Below are 17,193 nucleotides of genomic sequence, written 5' to 3'. Positions count from 1 at the left end.
GAAATGATTAAACTCTTGCAGAATATCTACAGCCTAGAACAATGACGTAATTGGTGGTGACAAATGTTGGAGTCACAAAGATTTTCACTCACCGCTGAAGGCAAGGCAGTGGTACAGTTACCTCGGCAGGTAGTTTGGCAATTGTCTTTGTAATTAAACATATTCTCAGTTTATAATCCAGGAGTTACATACCTTGGTATTTACTCAAAGGGCCTTAAAAGTTATATCGATGCAGACCTTTGCCCACAGATATTTATAGCAGTTGTTAACTTTTTCTGGGTAGAGACGAATAAACTTTTCACTCTGTGTATAAAGCACTGATGACAGCCCAAAGCACAGATTCTATCAACGCCAAGCTTGACAAACCAGTGAGTTTATTGGACCTGCAAGCACGGTGACAGGAGCAGAAGTGACTCAAGACCAGCTGTATCCCTGTCTCATCTCATTATGCATTGCCACCTCCAAAAGCTACACCACGGAATCTAATTTTCAGTTAGCTGGGTGGGTAGCATGGAGGAATGATGGTCGGAATCCCAGGTGAGCCAGGTGAGAGTCCAGAGACACTCCCCCTCCTTGTACCGTGGAAGTGTCCGTGGCTCTGATCTTATCACTATAGACCTAGATATCTCTGTAGTGTTTCCCTTATTTTCATTGTCATGGCTGCCAGGTCAAAGTTATACCTCAAGATGGCTGCGGGATCTTGAGGTATAAAAGGAAAAACAAAACAAAACATAGTAACAGTTGTTTTAGTCATAATTGTGAGACTTTAGAAAGAACCAATTTTTCCATCAGCAGGTGACTGAGTGAATAGCGGTGGCATATTCAGACAATGAAATATTCGGTGTCCAGTATGAGCGAGCTATGAAAAATGCTGGAAGAAAGTCAAGTGAATGTTAATGTGGAAGAAATGAACCTGAAGAAAAATTACAGACTGAGCACTTTGAACTCTATGACTAGTGTTGCCTAGTAATGGCAACACTCACTGTGGTGACAACTAGATCACTGTTTGTCAGGGACTGTAGGGAGAGGGGAGATGTACAGGCAAAAACGCAGAGTGTTTAGGACATAAAAAGAAGAACTGCTCCTGTTCTATAGAGAACAAAAATAAAAACAGATAGCAAAAGTACAAATAAAGACGAACAAAGTGAGTGTCTATGTTGACACGGATGAACAACCGGATATGAATACAGTAGAAGACAATGGTTAACACTCTCCTGCGGAAGAATTGCAATCAGCAATGGCAGAAGGAAGGTGGTAAATATAGAACCACCCTAATACCGCAGCAATAATTGCTTCAGGCAATCAGCAAAGAAAGTCTATAGCTGGTCTTTGCTACATTGTGCGTTTTCCTCCCTACACTTCCCTTGTCCCTATTTTCTCCCTCTATTACTAGGTAGGAGAGAAAGAAAGATCTCTCTCCCAAGGGGGAGAGAGATACAGAGATCCTTGAATTTAATTTCTTTCTCCTTGTTCCTTCGAGTATGACTACTAACAAACCACAACCACACTCCCTGAATGACCATCAACCACCAACCCTGCCTCTCGAGGCCCTAGCATTTATATGCCCCTTGAAAAGTTACCAGAATTCCAACCATCACACTATCACAGAAACTATCTGCAGCTGGCAAAAACACACATCTTCTAGAGCATGAGGCAAAGCACAGTCAGTTGCTGCAGACAGTCCAAAGCAGCTTCATATCGCCACACCTAGGATTAAAATGAAAGCATATTCTAATACTCCTGTGTTTTGCCACTACCCAAGTTCAAAGGAGAGACAGCACACATGAATCCCAGAGTAGCTCAAAATCAACCACCTGACAATGGAGAAGCTGCCAGATGGCCACAGTCATTAAGGGATCCTAATACCTTGGCTTCAAGCATCTCTCCTAGGTTGTTAACAAGAACACTGGATCCTTTTGTGGGCTTTTAGTGCCATAGAAAAAAGAAGGGAGCTTGAGAATATATATATATATCCGTTTGAGAGAAAAAACAACATGCATCATTAGGAAGGGAAAGTCAAGCTTTCTGTACTGGGGTCTAGAAAGTAGGCAGGCTCAGCCATCTAAGTCAGAGAACAGCTGTACTGGGGAGGAGGGAGAAGGAAGAAGAGAAAGAACAAGGGAGGGTTGAATATTAGGGCAAGCTGACTTTAATAAATAGGAAACTATATATATAGCAGACCAGTGTCTGCTAAGGGAAGGTAGAAAGAAGGAAAGAAAAAAGTTAAGACTCAAAGCGTGCTGACTTGAGGCAGGATATTTGCAGGAGTAGTTTAGTGACCTGTGACCTCCTACTGCACTGAGCTGCTGTGCCCACTGTAAAGGAAACAGAGGTCAGTCTTCCTTAACAGCCCCTAGCATTCCCTAACAACTCCCCTTTTGTGACTAGTTAGTGATCAAACCCATCCTGGGACATATGCTAGAACATGAGGCAGTGTTCCCATCTGCCTGGTTTTAAATGTATGTGCATTCTTTTGCTTGAACATCATATGTAAAAAAAATGGCAATGCAATTCTGTCTACATATGATATTACCTCTTGGGTGACCCGTGGGACTCTACCTTTATGACCTGTGGCCTTTCTGTTTTAGGCTGGGTTGATTAGTTTCTAATGTCCTTGTGGCAATTCAGCAGTGCTACAAATAGATTAAATCTTTTAGTCTTTGTAAATTTAACAATACAACCTGGAGGGATTTATTACGTAACAAAGGACGGAGATGATCTAATTCAGCAGCATCTTTTCTATAAGCAAGCTTTGTTCTAAGGGTTCAGTTTGCCAAATCTCAGTTATTCTCTTTCAAGCAAGTGTTAGGCAGGTCTATAGCTGTTTGTTTACATTTTAGTCTTTGGAGTAGAGAGAACTTTTTGTTCAAAGTCTTTATAAAATCCTATTGTCCTCCAGTTTGATTAATGACAATGAAATGTGTTGGGTATCTCATTTTTCTTTAATACTTTCTCTTTTTCACAGCTTTCACTGTGCCTGGATCAAGGATAATTCATCATGGATATTTTTAGACACAATTTGAGAAGCTTTTCTTCCGCTGCAGGTCGGAAGAAGATGAGTTGGTGCCTTGATTTTATTTCCCATGCTCAGAATATAAATTATTCCAAACTAAGGTTTTGTTGTTTAATTAGTCAAGGACTAAGTGTAACTAAATAATGGAATGTTAATATTTATATTATTTAATAAGCATAGCACATTAAGTAGTTCTAAATGTTACCTGTGATGATCTGACCACAGTTATTTTGATTTATATTGGTACTTGAGGAAGATCTGAAAGTATTATATTTATAATAGTGGTAGGTTCCTGTATCAGAAGTTGCACCACAGCTTCAATTTTTTTTAGATATTTATTTATGTGTGTGTGTGTGTATGTGTGTGTGTGCATGAGTGTATTTGTAGTTATTTGTGTGGGTTCATGTGTTTGTGTATATGAAGAGGCCAAAACAGAGCATTCAGTCACTTGGAACTGGAGTTTTTGGTGTTTGTAGAATGTCTAGATTATTAAATGGGTCCTGGGATCTAAACTCTGGTCTTCATGATTGAGCAGCAAGGGCTCTTAACCACCGAGCAGTCTCTTTAACCTATTAATGTTTTAGAAACGACAGTAAACATTAGCTATCCTCACAGTTTTTGTGGATGAGGAACTTAAAATTTCTGTGTTAGTTTTATTGATGGATGGATCGATTGACTGATTGATTGACTGTCAACTTGACCTAACCTTGAGTCACCCAGGAAGAGGGAACCTTGGGTGGTCTCCCGTGGACATGGCTGTCGTGTACTTTTTTGACTCATGACTGATGCACGGAGGGTCTGGCCCCCTAGCAACCCCAGCCAATGGTCTTGGGATACATAAGAAAACAAGTTGAGCAAGGCATAGAGAGCAAGCTCGTAAGCAGTGTTCCTTCATGGTCTCTGCTGCCGTCCCTGCCTTGGTTTCCCCCAATGAAGGACTTTAACTTGGAAGCCAAGTAAGTCCTTTCCTCCCTAGAAAGAGTATGCATGTAGTTCCTCTTCTCAGCTCTCTTCAGCGTGGTAGAGCATGACAGAAGGGCATGAGTGTAGGTGGTGAGGGACATCTGCCACGCTGTAGGCTTGTCCCAGCATATGCCTCAATGTTTCCATTCAACGCTCATAGTAACTATTAATGAACTTTTCTGTGAGAACTGCAGTCGTCTTCCTAACTCTTAAGGTCATACATTTTCACTTAAAATTCACGTTAGTTATCAATATAGTTTCCTATTTATTTAACTGTTTAAAAACTGTCGATGATTGTTCTTGCCCACTAAATTAATAGCTTTCAAAGCTTACCATTTGAGCAACAATTTGCTACTGTCAAAAATACAGCTTTATGTTTACATATCATAGGATTTAACCACAAAGGACACAAACAGGTATTTATTTCAGCACATCTTGGTTTTTAAGCAATATTTAAAAAGAACAACCCAGTTAATAACAAATTCATAGAACTTGCCCTATTTATATTGCTCACAATGTAATTCTGTTTAGTGATAACGCTGTGATGTATGATGACATAGTCCTTAATCACACAAGGAGTCAGGGTGCCTGAAATGTCATTCACTTTGGTATTTAACTCATCTCTCAATGGCTGAGGCCACTGGACATATTTGGGTCAAGTAATGAGGCCAAATTTCAAGATATTTCCACTACATCAGGCCATCAGTGAATTCTGAGTTAGGCTCCATTTCTTTCCCCTGTCCACGAACACATGATATCTTTCCATTTTCTAGCATCTTCAATTTCTTTCTTCGACATTTCAAAGCTTCTAGGGTAGATGTCTCTCCCCTCTTTGGTTAGGTTTGTTCTTAGGTATTTTTAGAGACTGTTGTGAGTAAGGTTGTTCCCCTGCTCTCTTTCTCGGCATCTCTGCTATTGATATATAGATACTGGTTTCCGTACATTGTTGTTGTAGCCTACTATTTTACTGAAAGTATTTATCAGATCGAAGGGTTTTCTGGTGTAGGTTCTTGTTTGTTTTGTTGTCTTTTACATATAGGGTAAGACCATCTGTGGATAGGAGTCATTTGGATTTTTCTTTTCCTATTTTTATCCCTTCAAGTTCCTTCTCTTTCCTTGTCACTCTAGCTATGTATTTTAGAATAATATTAAAAATAGAAAGGCATTCCTGATAAATTCCACTAAGGATTATATTTTCTAAGTTTTCTCTCAGAAACTTCCGGATTTCATTGCTTGTCTGTTACAATGTGTCCATGTCATTTCTGATTCCATTAACTTGGATGCCCTCCGTCTTTTGGATAATTTAGCTAATGGTCTGTCAATTTCGTTTTTCTTTGAAAGAATCTTTCTCTCTTTCCTTCCTTCCTTCCTTTCTTTCTGTTTTCAAGACAGGGCATCTCCGTGTAGCCTTAGCTGTTCTGGACTTGCTTTGTGGACCAGGTTGGCCCCGAACTCACAGAGAACCGCCTGCATCTGCCTCCCTGAGGATTACAGGCATGGGTCACTGCGCCTGGCTGGAAAGAAACACTTTGATTGGGTCCTTGTATTGCTCACTTAGTCTCCATTTTATTCATTTGTGCCCTGATCTTTATTATTTCTTTCCATCTAGGACCTTTGGGTTTAACTTATTCTTGTTTCCCTAAGACCTCAAGGTCATTAGGTGACTTATTTGCCTTCTAAGTTTTGGATATAAACAGTCTCTTTTATTACTTTTAATGTCTTTTTTATTGGTTTATTTTATTGTATTTATTATTTATTATTAAGTTATTATTTATATTTCTGTCTCTCTTAGAGCTGTCTTTACTGTATTCCACTTAGTCTGAGAACTGTATTTTAATTTTTACTTGATTTTTAAAATTTAAAATTCTTTTTCCTGATTTCTTCAATGACTCACTCATTATCTAAGAGAGTATTTTTCTATCACTATGTGTTTGTGTGGTTTCACTAAGCTTTTTTTCCTATCACTTCTAATTTAAATCACAAAGCACACAAATTTATTTTCATTCTTGTTTGATAAGACTTGCTGTACTGCACAGAATGCCATCCATTTTGGATAATATTCCTTGGCTGGCCAGAAATATATATATTTCCTGCAGTTGTTGCATGGAGTATTCTGTAGATGTCTGCTTAGTTCATCTGCTGGATAATGCAACTTAACTCAAGTTTCTCTAATTGACTTTTTGATGTTGTTAGAATGATAACTTTTCTGGACACAGTGACATTAGTTAGATGCTCTTTGCTCTCAAGGCTTAGGTAATATAATCCATGTTTCCTCTGCTTTTAGGGTTTTAGTTCAAAGGGAAAGGTCTGTTGTTCTTCTAGTGAGCTTGCCTTGTGAGCAAGCTTGATTTTTTAAAAATAAAGTTTCTTTGTTTTGCAGTCTAGGCCTTTTAAATTATAATGTCATGTGGGAAGGCTTCAAATCATTTTAGGAGTTCTAAATGCCCCTTCTAATATGTGAATGGTTATATATTTCCCCAGAGTTTGGAAGTTTTTTTGCTATAATTTTACCTAGTAAATTTTCTATGCCGTAGCCTACAATTCAGTTCTTTCATTCATTTACTTCGTTGTGTCACAATGTTATGGTCACACCTTTTTTCTTTATTTCTGCCTTAATGTGGTGTTTTCTTGATGTTGTCCTCAAACCTCAAAACTCTTTCTCTTCTTTGATTTAGCCTACTATTACTTCCTACTCTCTATACTCACTCATCTGTTCATCTTAATCAAAATCACTAATCCTTTTGAAAAGTAGGATTTTGAAGTCTTCATCCAGTTTTTCAACCATATCACTGTCTTCAGTTTCAGTTGGGGGGTTGGTGAAATTCAGAGGGGTGACACTGGACTATTCTGTCATGTTATTGTGTTTCTGTGCTGTGGTTGTGCATATTTCGTGATAGATCTATCTTTCACTTCTTTTCTTTTTATTTGTTTATTTACATTTATTTTATGTGGGTAGTCTCCTCTTTGGCTCATGTTTGCTACTGCTCCTTAGAGGGAATAAAGTAGATAGTTCTAGCAAAAATAATGATTTGCAAATAGCCTAGCTTTGACTGTAAGCCTAGACTTTAATGGCTGAGCCATCTCCCCAGCCCATAACAGACTAGATTTGAAGTTACATAGAAACAACTGGACAGCAACACTCACATTACTGGTAGGGTTAAAAATGAAAAGATTAGATAAGATACTATGTTGATAAGCAAGGAGTCCAAAATTGTTCATATTAAAGTATTCCTAATTCATACACCAAAAAGAGGAGACATGGAAAGAAAATAAGACAGAAAAAGCAAGACAGGAGTAAGGGTAAATGTGTTTGGGAGAAAGGTCTCAGAGGTTGTAGTGACCATAATTAATCCAGTCCAGGATGAGCAGAACCAAACTTAGACAAAGGAAAGAATAAAACTATTCAATAAAAATGTATAAAAGCAATACATCGGTTAATAGGTTGTTTTCCATACACAGTGAAATATGGCTTTTCATCCCCTAGGGGTGTTTTCTGGTCCTCATTCTCTAGGGAGAGAATGGCAGCTATTTGTTTGTCCTGTTTTTCTTGTTGAGTTAAAAGTCTTTGGAGGAGCCACTCTCTACCTGCTCCTTCCATCTTTAATATCCCTTCGTCTTAGTGAATGGACTCTGGTTTCTCCTGGTTCACCATGACTATTGGGTGGGTTCCCTTTTTGGTACCACCACTGGCTTACTTTTTCTCACATAAGTATCTTGTTCACGAACCAAAGAGAAGCCTAATTGATATTATGTTCACGATTAGGTTTTGTTGTCTATTATGGTCAGTTTTAATGTCAATCTGCCACAAATTAGAATCACCTCATTAAGGAGCCTCTCCTGCAGAATTGCCCTGATTGCCTTGATTAGTATGACAAGATGCACCCCTACTGTGAGAGTCACTTTCTGGAAGCCGTGCAGACAAAAAAAAAAAAAAAAGGAGATTTCAGAAGAGAGTTCATTCTTGCAGTTTGCTCCTGTGGCATTCCCTCTTGCTACAAGTTGATTTTCCCAATTGTTGCTGCCTCTGCCACTTCCAACAGAGAATACAGACCAGTGGCTCTAAGAAACTTTCCTTGTCCTCGGAGCCTGTTGGGACTACCGAGGTACCCCTCTTTGTGAACTGACTTCCAGACATTGCTCTCACTGAGGGATAGCTATTCTAGTGCTACTCTGAATGTTGAGGTACCCAGCCTTCAGGACTACATCCTGGCTTCTCAGTGACTCTGCTGTGATTTGGTTATTATATTACAGCTAACTTAATAGATATTTTAATCTCTTTATTCTGTTTCTCTAGAAAAACTTGGCTTAAACATTGCCTTACAGGAAGTAGGCAACTCTGGGGTAATTAATCTTGCTTCAGGTTTAACTCCTCTTTGCTAATGTATTTGTGCTCATGAGACCTAGTCCAGCCACTTCTTCATTTGCATCACACAGGTTCTCACAATGCTGAAAATGCAGTGCTCATTTAGTCCTGTGTGTGTGTGTGTGTGTGTGAGAGAGAGAGAGAGAGAGAGAGACAGACAGACAGACAGACAGACAGACACACAGACAGACACACAGAGCAAGAAAGAGAGATGGGCAGACAGACAGACAGAGGCAGTTACAGAGGTGCAGATGGGTGGAGGAGAATGAGTATGTGTGTGTGTGTATGGGTAGGGATATGCTTAGAAGTTTGGAAATTAAAAAAATGGAGGGTCATTTACTTTTGGAGCCAAGAGGCTTAACAGAAAATTGTTTCCCAGATTGCTTCCCTTTGCTGAACCCCTAGAATAATGTAATGTATTTCATTACATTACCCCTGTAATGAAATAGTACAGTATGTCTCTTTTCTGGTGTCTGTTTGGCATGACCCCTGTATGCAGGGCCCCAGCATAAACACTGGCATTTCCTGTGCATGTGGCTTGCTGTTTTCTTTCAATTTATTTTCCTGGCCACTTTGCTCAGTGCTCTATGCCCAGGCCCATGATTACCTCTAAAAACCTGCAGTAAATATTTTAAGACTTTACCTGATAACTGTTCATAGCTGCCACTTGCTGCCTTCCTATCCCACTGAACTCTTCCTGCAACTGTGCAGCTGATGATGTTTCAGATTCATGGAGATGCAGGGCGGTAACGTGTATGTGTGTGTGTGTGTGTGTGTGTCTAATCCGTCATTTATCTGGTCATATAAAAATAACTTTTCTGTGATGGCTTAGTGTTTTCTTGGGATAAGTGCTTGATACTATACACTCCACCTCACTCAGCATCCTCTTCAGGAGCACATGATGATGGCGATCAAAAGGTGCTTCTATGGTCGTGAAGAGGTCAAGGGCCCTGTCAGAGTCATGAAATAGTAAAACCAAAGACTGAAAACCATCATGATTCTTCACTGGCCTCTTCTACGGTGTCAAATCTGGTTTCTACAATGAACTCAACAATTCCTAAGATAGTTCTGTTTCATGGTTTAGGCATTATATTGATACCTATGATTGATAGTCATATGCCAAGGCCATTTTTTTAGAAAGTTCTTTCAGTCACATCCTCTTTATTGTTTACTATCTAAAGTTTCCAGTAATTGAATTATGAAACGTAGATTCTGTTTCAAACATTATTAAGGACCAGTACTTTTACCTTCAGAAACACTGGGGAAAAGGCAAATCCTGATAGTCTCAATTATAAAAAAAAATAATGAATGTACAGTTCTCTTTAATAAGAATGTCTTAATCTCTCTTACATATATATGTAAATATGTGTATACATAAATGTACATTTATATAAATATATATTTATGTATATATAGAAAACCAAGGAAAAGTCCGGTTATGTAGTATTACAAAGAGAAATACTACTTTCATAACTTGTAAAAACAATCTCACAATTCTTTTGCATTTCAGTTGTCACAGAAGATATAAATCAATCGCTGTCACTTTTATATCAGCATATAAGAAACTTGATAATGTCAATTCAATGAAAGATTTCTGTCATACCTGATCACTTCCTACTTAATTGTTCATCTAGGGTTTCTGGAGAAAGTAAAATTGGCTTCTTTAATTTTTCAAAGGGTATCATAAACATTAAAGATAACCAATGCATATCAAAGGATATCATAGAGCATCAAAGTTATAAAGGGTGTTATAAATATGATGGCATCAGAGGACATACATATCAAGTGATATCATAAGTACAAATATTACCAAAGGGTAACAAGAAATATCATAGGTTGTCAAATGGTACCTTACATATAAATATCAGCGGTTACCATAAACATCAAAGGGTATTACTAAAATAAAAACAGCAAGATATTAAATCTTCAAAAGGAGTTGGTAGAACTCTGAGAATATGTCACAGATACCCAGAGGGGTCTACTCTAACTGCCTGGAGTTTAAGAAAAAATAGAAAATGGGCCTATTTCATGTGTCTTGATGTAGAAGTGCACATGGCTTTGAGTTTAAAATGTTTGATGTGAAATTAATCTCATTATCTTCCTTGATCACCATTGCCTGGAAGGTCTAAGTGATGATGCATCATTTCAGTTAATAGCAGTTAGATGCAAGGACATTTTACTCCTTAAGGAGCCATGAGCAGATTCTATCACAGTGGAAAATTAGAAGATTCTTTTTTTCTAGTGTTGAAGAAATTTAGGTGTTAAGGCTCTTCTCTGAAATGTATGCAGTCAAGGTCTTCCCTGGAGCATAGGTCAGCAGACATCAAGCGGTCACAGAAATATTTAACAGGAAAGAAGAAGGGATTTAGTCCACAGATGAAAAGAAATAAGTCTGAAGTGAAAACATGTAGGATCTGAAAGAAGAACAAGAAAATCATAGACCCAACAGTAGCGAGACCTACCAGTTTCCAGTGAGGGTGCTAAACCCACCAAGTAAGTACTGAGCATCTGGCTTTCGTTTTCTGTTTTGTTTTTATTTCATTACGTACCACAACTCGGTTGATTTCCCACGTGGGCAATTTCATTTTGAAATTTTGAAATGCATTTTCATAGTGGATTCACAAGTAAGCATTTCCTCAGTGAGAAGGTTAACATAGCAACCTGATATTATAAATTTAAAAACAATAATGAGTGTACAGATCTGTAGTAAGGATGGCTTGAATTTCTGTTTAGTGAAACACTGTGGTTGTGTCTGTAGATACATAGACACATGAACTCAGGGACAGAGAGGCCTCAGGTCACTTTGGATTGTCCAGATTTGTTTGATCGTTTAGATTAACATGCCTATGAACTAAGAATGACTATTGAATTTTTTAGGGAAAGCAACTGATCCTCACAAGCCAACCTGACAGAAAGTGATAGAGATACCCACAACTGTTCAAATATCGTCACTGAGGTCTCTCTGCTCAGTTCTCCCAGTTCTCAGCTTCTTTGTCAAAGCAACTCTTCAAATAATCCCAGGGCTGCACTCCAGAGTTTTGCAGTAAATTAGTGCCTTCTCTTTCAACATGAGTTGACATTTCTCACGTGACCTCTGGTTTAGGGAATGAAGTTGGTATAATAAAATAGCATCTTGCCAGTGACCTCTGGAGGCCAAGGGACCATTGCGTCAACTGAACTCATTTCATGGACTCCTTGTGCTACACAGAAGACTTGATGCTTGCTCTCAGCAATGAACTTTCATTATTGCAGGAGGCGGAAGAGTTGAAGGTCAAACTGTAGGTGAAAAACGGATTATGTTTCCCAGAACAGGAGCTCAGTGGTAGGAAAGTTCATGCAAGCGTCTCATAGAGCTTTGGACAGATTTTGTTTTTTAATTATAGTCTATATATAGATCACAACCAGCTTTCTAAACAATCCCATGATCCAGAAAGCAAGCAAGACAGCTTCATTCCTGTCATTTAAATTATTCTCAGTTGAATTCTCTTCATTTTGTATTATACATGAATGCTTTCCTGTTGACAAAGGGATAAGATAGAAACTCAATGTTCATAGTCATAACAAAAATTAATCAATGTGCAGTTGATTAATTTAAGATAGTTTGAATTAGTGTGTTTAGAAAAATCCTGTGGTTGAACCTATCCGTTGCAAAGTTTGGTTCAAAATATGTGCCTCAGTTCTCTGTAGCAAACTTCACTGACATGATGGCCATATGTTGTGTTTTTCTCACACCATCATTAAAATACTCATTAAAATGCATATCCAGAGAGCCAGATGTTTTATTTTTATAGCATTCTATTTTCTTCACATTTACAATCTCTATACAGTTACATGGTGACCAAAATTTTGTGACTGTTTTATGTAAAAAGTATATACAGGTATATGTTTGTGTATATATGTTTATATAGATAGACGCACATATTAAATGAATACTTCGAGTGTGGTCATGTGCATTTATTCTATCTTAATTAGAAAGTGTTTTCTCTTGTGTAGAAACCAAATGATCAGATACCTCGATGCAATGACAGCAACTCCCTCATTCATTTCATTTCTCCCTGATTTTTTTCTTCTGCCTTCACAATTTTGCTTGCCAAGAACTTGAGATGAGAGAGGTGCTATTTAATGAGGCACACATAGAAACACTGAAACAGAGATATTCAGGCAAGAGTAGAGGTCTGATCTCTGATATTAGAAATAAATTGGGACTTTGTACCGATGTTCATTTAGGTGTCATCCACCCAAAGAGCATCAGACCCGTCCGATACCTTTTTCTCAGAGGCGGGACCTGGGGCATCAACCCGCATGCAATCAGACATGCTCTTCTCTGGGTCAAAAGCGGCTGACCCTGAGTGCAGTGCTTAGCCTCGCATCCTGAGCTTAACATTTTAGCTTTTTATGGTAGCCAACCATGCTTGGGGAGACTGTCCTGCTTCAATGGCTGTAAAGGCCTGAATGGTCATGGCTGCATTACGCTGTTGTGAGACTCTAATCTTGCATATATACCACAGGCAAACCAAGGAGACCAACACCAGAAGGCCTGCTAACGCTCCCATGCCCGCCCATTCCTTCAGATGATTCATGGCTGCAGCAATCCATGATGATATTCATTCTCTATGCAATGGCAAATTAATGCTTGACTTTTTGACCACAATATGTTTTTACTAGTTTGAATAGAAATCATTGGCTGGTCACTTCTTTCTAGACTTATTTTTACAAGTAATATCTGCGTATAGAAAGATTACAAGTTGCTCAATGATGAGTGTATATATATATATATATATATATATATATATACATACTAAAAGTTGGAATGTTAAAGTTACAGGAAGGGCCATTTCCTAACCGAGAGATCTCTTTTCCAAAACAGTTTCTGTTGTCTTCAGGAGAGCCCATGATTCTAGGCAAATCTGAATTTCTTCAATATTTGTGAAATTCTTTTATTTCAGTTGATCAGTGAGAAGACTAATCACAAGAATAAAATATATGATGAAGTTTGTCTGTTCAATCATTTTTATAAAGAAGGAAGGAATATATATATATATTATATATTTGTATATAAAAAAGAAGATATATCTATTTTATATTATTATTTCATATTATATATTTTTGTTTTATATACTTTACATTTATTTATATTTAGTCATTATTTATTTATTTTATTTCTATATTGTATTTATATTAATATATTATACTTTGTGTTTATACATTTAATATATTTTTAATATATTTATGTGACTATAAATCTATTCATCTTAAATATGAAATTATATATATAATTTCAGCTGTACTAGATGTTAGGGGACAAAAACTTAAATTGATAGGAAAACAAAATTTTTCATTTTTCACTTTAAGTTTTTTTTTTCTTCTTGCTTTTAAAAATAAAGAATTGGCTAAAATTTACACTATAAAAAGGAGTCATTATCTTTCTTGAAAGCTTATCTCAAATCTTTTTTTCATTCTTGAGAGTTTCCCCTGCCACCCTTGGAGGGGATACCAACTTTTAAAGCCTTTTATTACTTCTTCCCTCAGAATGGCAGCAAGAGAAGTAAAACTGTAGTAAAACTTGCTAATTTGCACACTTTACCTGGCTATTACTCACTCTGAGTGAGAGGGTGAACAATTCTTTGCAAGACTGTAAATTACTTTTGAAGTTCCCATGCTCGTGTGCTAAGATAATCAGCTGCTTTGTCGAACCGGCCCTCCTGATGTGACTGTGACTGTGTCATCTGTGATGGAGCAGGCTGCATCATTGCCAACATCTTTGAGGGCCCACATGTCCTACAGTGAGTCTGGTTTCCGCTCTTTGAAGTCATATATTTCTTTGTGATTTTGTAGACCAGCTTTGTTTCTAACTGCTTTTTAAATCGGCGGTTCTGTCTACGTTTCCAGTGGAATGCCTCAGTAGGGGACAGGACAGTCGATAACCTTTACTGTGATCACCTCCTCATGCCTCCCTGATTCATAGCATTGGCTATCAGCTCCTTACACTGCAGGCTGATCTTATGTAATGAGGTATTAGCAATTGGTGCCTCATTATCTTAATCCTAGGGTGGTGTCTCTCCTCCTTGTAAAAGAAGGGTGCTGTTGTTATTTTTGCTATGAGTTAGCTTCAGTTTCCCAATTTATGGTGTCTTCCCACCTTGGTTTAATGTGTATACTTGAGCGGCTTCTTACTCAAGGTTGCTTTATGAGGGGTGGTTAGCAAATAGGCCTTGTAGGCATAAGGACCTGGGTTCAAACCACTACTCTGAGGACGATTAGCTGTGTGACCTGGAAAAGCATCTTGCCCTCTGCTTCCTCATCTCTGGAGTGGAAAGACTACTATTGACCTCCTATGTTTATCATATAGGTTAGCTCCTGTGTGAGATTAGCATGCCTCAGCGTCTTAATGTCCGAAGTCAATATCTTAAAAATAGTAACTCATCACTGATGTTAACCGGTCAAAACCCAGCTTGGTAGTAAGGTGTAAAATTGTGGTTCTGATTCCCACTACAATTTATGAAGTGTTTTATTTCATTGTCAATTTCACATTTTGTGGATTTGAAATGAGGATATTAGATCTCAACTTTGAGGACCACTCCATTCCCACAGCATCAATTTTTTTGTGGAAGAGTTGCTAGGATCTTCTCTTTTGACATCCTTAGATGCCACCATCTGTTCTTCAGCAGTAGGTCCCCAACTCTCCACCTTTAACTTCTACCTTAAGCCAGATCTCTAATATGTTAGAGTCATTGTTCCTCACATACTCTGGTGTCAGAGTGCATTGTCAATCCTTGGTATTCCCTAAGACACCATTCCCGTAGCCCAGGAGATCTGAGTGTAGATGGAACCCGATTGACTATATAATATAGGCTCATGAGGAATTGGCTATCTTCACCAACAAAAGTTTATGGGAAAGCTTCTGAAGTCATAATTAATTCATCTGGGAGTGGGGTGTGGGGAGTGGAAGGGCTAGGAAAGGCCCCAGAGAGGAAGTAACATTTGAATCAGCCCTTTAAGAATGAACACAGATTTTGGGCAGAGGAAACAGGATGATGGTGTCTGAAAGCGAGCAGTCCTCAACGGCACCATGGCAGATGGCAGGGGATGGCTGCAGATACAGTTCTGATGGAACCGGCAAGAGCTGGCTGTGAGCGCGTTTGGTGCTCAACCAAGAAGCTTGAAAGCAGAGCCTTCTCCTTCAGTTATTCTTGTGATAATCACATGTGGGTAATAATTTTTTTCCTGTACGTACTTAAAGCACCTCTAAAGTGCTTTTCAGATCCCTAAGTGAACCAGAAAACCCTCTGTTGCTTATCTATCTATCCATCTATCTATCTATCTATCTATCTATCTATCTATCTATCTATCTATCTATCTATCTAGTTTATTGTCAGTCTCTTCAAGTCCAGCCTGTGGTGTGGGAGACAGAGTAGTGTGAAGACTGATAGTATGGACACACAGCACTATTTCCTGCCTGTTCTTCTCGTGAGCTCTGCTTTTAGCTGGGTCAGCTTATACAGGATTCGACATCTCCAAATGGCACTTTCTTTGATGAAAAGGAAAATAGCAATGATTTTAATATGGTAGGGCTCCTTTGGTGATTCAATCATTGCTTAGTAATCTCTTGCTGGTCATCATTTACTAAGGAATAATTAACCGTTTACTGTGGAGCAGATCCTGTGCTTGATTTTTATTATATGGTAACAAGACACACAGACTATGGCTTTGTAGTCTGCTGATTTATTTGTTTTTTATTACTACTATTATTATATAAAGGATAATTTTAATAAACACTGTTAAAACAAAGTGTGTTCCAGCCATATTAATACCCTGTTCATGGGGTTAGACTCATTCACTTTTAGTCAGCTGTGGAGTATGCTACAGAACTAGTTAACTAATAAGAGCTCCAATGTCCAGTATTCATGCAGATCCTGAATCTATACCATCATGCAGCCTTGGGAACCTTATCATTCAAGCTATGTTCTAGAGACAGAGGAGGTCTTAGAAGGTTTTAGGAATGAGCAACCTCAGAAGGATGGCCATGCCCTCCCGAAATGAGTTTTGGACTAAGCTCGTTTGACTTTTTGGGTCAGCTGGGTTTCTTCTAAAACTTGCAGTCAGTAAATCTTGGGAAAGAAGAACTCCAGATCCTCACATCCCCTAATAACATCATAATATTTTACTGATGGGAAAGTAAGCACATAAAAATACATACTGCTAAAGACGAGGTAGATGGAATGGTTCTTTGCTTGATAAAGAAAACTGCTGATGTCCAGAGGTTAGAGGCATCAACAGAAGGTAAAGGGAGTTCAGGCAGACATGATGGAAATCATTCTTGAAGACAACCTGGGTCTGCTGACATAAACACCGGCATTACCGAAGCACATGGCAGGTGATCAAAATGGAGTGGTGCTATCTTTAAAATAACTCTAAGTGTAATGTTTGCAGGAGTTGACTGGCTAACAAGGTTTTGCTTTTGTTTGTATTGTTTTTTGAGACAGGTCCTCCCTCTGTAGTCCTAACTATCCTGGAACCTGCTATGGAGCTCAGGTTCACCTTGCACTCACAACAGAATGCCGGAAGTACAGAGGGATCCAACCACGTCTGTCTAAACAAGGTTGTTTTTCATTTTTTTTTTTATGTTGTATTATTCTAACTTTGTCTCTTGTTCTTTGCTATTTTGTTTACCCTTTTTGCTTAAAAATGTTTTTAGCAGCTGAAGTTTTGGGTGCAGATTATTTTTGATTAACAATTACCTTCTCTTCCCTCAAGGACTATCTGTCAGCAGCACCTCAACCTATAAACAGGACTGGGACACAATGCTGTATTCTTCCCAATCAGATAACTGTCTCTAACATCCTTGAACATTCTT

At 38.3% G+C, this 17,193-nt stretch overlaps 1 protein-coding gene across 2 annotated transcripts in view; it reads left to right on the top strand.

The window, feature by feature from the left end:
- Abca12 (ATP binding cassette subfamily A member 12) overlaps window positions 1-17,193 on the top strand; it is a 224,706-nt gene that overhangs the window by 42,329 nt on the left and 165,184 nt on the right. The window contains exon 2 of one of the 2 annotated variants that reach the window (XM_060368592.1): window positions 16,823-16,938. The exons of the other annotated variant lie outside the window; for it this stretch is intronic. The gene's annotated coding sequence lies outside the window, so the exon portion shown is untranslated. The remainder of the gene's footprint in view (window positions 1-16,822; window positions 16,939-17,193) is intronic. 2 annotated transcript variants of the gene reach the window in all.

The sequence above is a fragment of the Meriones unguiculatus genome, chromosome 15 (genome assembly GCF_030254825.1).
Source record: "Meriones unguiculatus strain TT.TT164.6M chromosome 15, Bangor_MerUng_6.1, whole genome shotgun sequence".
In the NCBI taxonomy this organism is placed as follows: Eukaryota; Metazoa; Chordata; class Mammalia; order Rodentia; family Muridae; genus Meriones; species Meriones unguiculatus.
The sequence above is the reverse complement of the archived record's forward strand: the minus strand, read 5'-3'. Positions and strand labels throughout refer to the sequence as shown.